A 2,453-nucleotide genomic window follows, 5' to 3' on the forward strand; every position below is an offset into this window, starting at 1 on the left:
TCGTGAAAGACACAGAAAGCGCCGCGCGGCGATCTGTTTGGCCGAGCGGAGGGACCAGCTAGGCGAACTTCGAAATCCTCAGGGATTTCGAAATTGTCTGTCAAAATATCGAAATCCCGTTGTTCGAATCGGGACCGCATGGTAGTGTACCATGGGCCGAGGGATTGTTCTTCGGGATGAGAGGAACTGGCCATGGTCCGGACGGAAGAAATCAAAAAAGGAGTGGAAAGGCCAGAGGAAAACAACCGACGAAGAAAAGAAGTTTCAAAAATTGGAGCTAGGGAAAGAAATGCGAATGAGACACCGGAAAAGAGGGACGAAAGATATAAAACCTTACTGCGGGGAGAGGGATTAAGGAAAGGCGCCGGAGAGCGTCGGAGGGCAGAAACAAGATCGCCGGAGCTCCAAAGCGCAGAGGGCAATAGCAGAAGTCGCGGAGGCGAGTGAGGGGGAGAAGGAAACGAAGAATTTATAGGGTGAAGGCCGGGCGGCCTCAACCGTCGGATCCAGGTCACGGGAATCAAAGCATGCATCTAGCCGCCCATTTCGAATTGCTTCGATCACGTCAAAATATCATGCTACCGCCGCCGTACTCTGATGGCATTGCTCCACGTGGCATTCAATCATTCGGAGCATTTAATGAGAGCATGATCAACCTTGATGTCAAAGATTGGCGCAGAACACGAGGAGATCCGATGAAGGCCATCATTGATTCGTTCAAGGATATCTCTACTACCGACCGCGAAGAGTACTAGCACGGGGAGGCCGTGGCTAGATTCACACGCCCGGTCGACTATTCGCCTCCTTCGACTAGACTTGAAGAGGCAAGTGATCCAAGAGTAAGAGCGGCCCCCCTTGAAGTCAACGCTAAGTGGAAGTCACCGGAGCCCATCCGGTCCGACCCGACGGACCTACCGTGTAATTGAATACCGGATGGGTCCTCAGCCGACCTGGGATATATCACTGATGGTTGGAAGGCACCGCAAATCGTGGTTCGCCTCGATCTGAAAGGTCATGGGCCGAGTGGACCTCTGGGCCGCCAAAGCCATAAGGCACCACCGCTATTAGTCTCCACAAGCACAAGTAAACCCTGCGGTCGGCAGGATGTTGAGGGAGCTGTCCCCCGGAGGCAGATTTGGAGCTAAGGGGAAAAGGACAAGGAACTGTGTAGGCCATGCTCCAAATTTTGTGACAGGGTTGATAGCCTTGAACATCTTATAATCATGTTGAACCAGTATCATTACACTTTGAAAACCCTCCGAGGATAATCATGCCTAACCCATATTCCACATCTATATAAAGAGTCATGAGTTTAAAAGATCACGTATTCCGAGACTTTGGGAGCCACCTTTTCGTTACCTGACCTTGGCCGAGGAGTCGCATGCGGAACCCCTTCCGCCTACCGACTGCAGTGTTCACGAGGCTTGCTTCCAGCTGAGCCACGTCAGCGATCAGACAAGAGCGCCCGTGCCTTCATTGATTGACAAATTTTCTAGCCACAGTACGTAGTAGAATAAAATCCAAATCATCAAATCGACAATTAATAAAATCTGTACCATGTCCATAAGTAGAATAATCCAAAAACAAAACAAGTTTAAAACATAGTCTATGAAAGAAAAACCAAAAGACTAATCATATCCTCGAGGTCTGCAGGGACCAGCAACTGGAACTCTCTCCTGACAGCATCAACCTGAAAATATCAACAATGGAGGCGGGGTGAGTCCAACACTCAGCAAGTACAATTGATATGCAAAGTAAAGAAATATCACCTAGCACTAATCATGCGTACAGTCTCCGATAAGAAAGATAAAATGCATCTGAAGTAAGCAGAGAATACTTGCTAACTGTGTCCCGAGTATAAGGTCAACAGTCAGAGGATAGGGAAAATCCGTATGCATGTCAAACATAGGTATCCAACAATATGCAGCATATAAATGCAAAGCACAAACACATCAATAAATGCATCATGCATATGATGCCAATGATCGGTCCTGGTCACCCGACGCGCACGATCATCTCACACAATAGTGAGGCCGAGGTGTAGTGTTGACAACCGTACACTCGCTGTCACTACTCGATGATGAGTGACCGAGTGGACGGGATGTCGGAGTAGACCTATCCTCCTACCCCAAATCATAAATGGGGGCGAATGCTCTCAACTCCGGTACACGATGACGCGGGAGGAATCCTTGGGATAACACGTTGTGTCACACTACCCATGAGCGGACCAACGGTGCCTAACAGAGTCCCTGCTACAACACACTCAGCCTGAATCGACCACTAACCCATGAGTGGTGGTGTGTGCAGATCCATGTAACTGGCGATGTGCTCAACAATAATGGAGCGGACAATCACACAGCATGCAATCATGTAAATGGTGCATGGCAACAACCATAAGAACATTCTGACCTAATCCATATATATAGAAAAGTGCACCCTAGGTCAACGAATCA

The sequence above is a fragment of the Zingiber officinale genome, chromosome 4B, assembly GCF_018446385.1.
Source record: "Zingiber officinale cultivar Zhangliang chromosome 4B, Zo_v1.1, whole genome shotgun sequence".
NCBI lineage: Eukaryota > Viridiplantae > Streptophyta > Magnoliopsida > Zingiberales > Zingiberaceae > Zingiber > Zingiber officinale.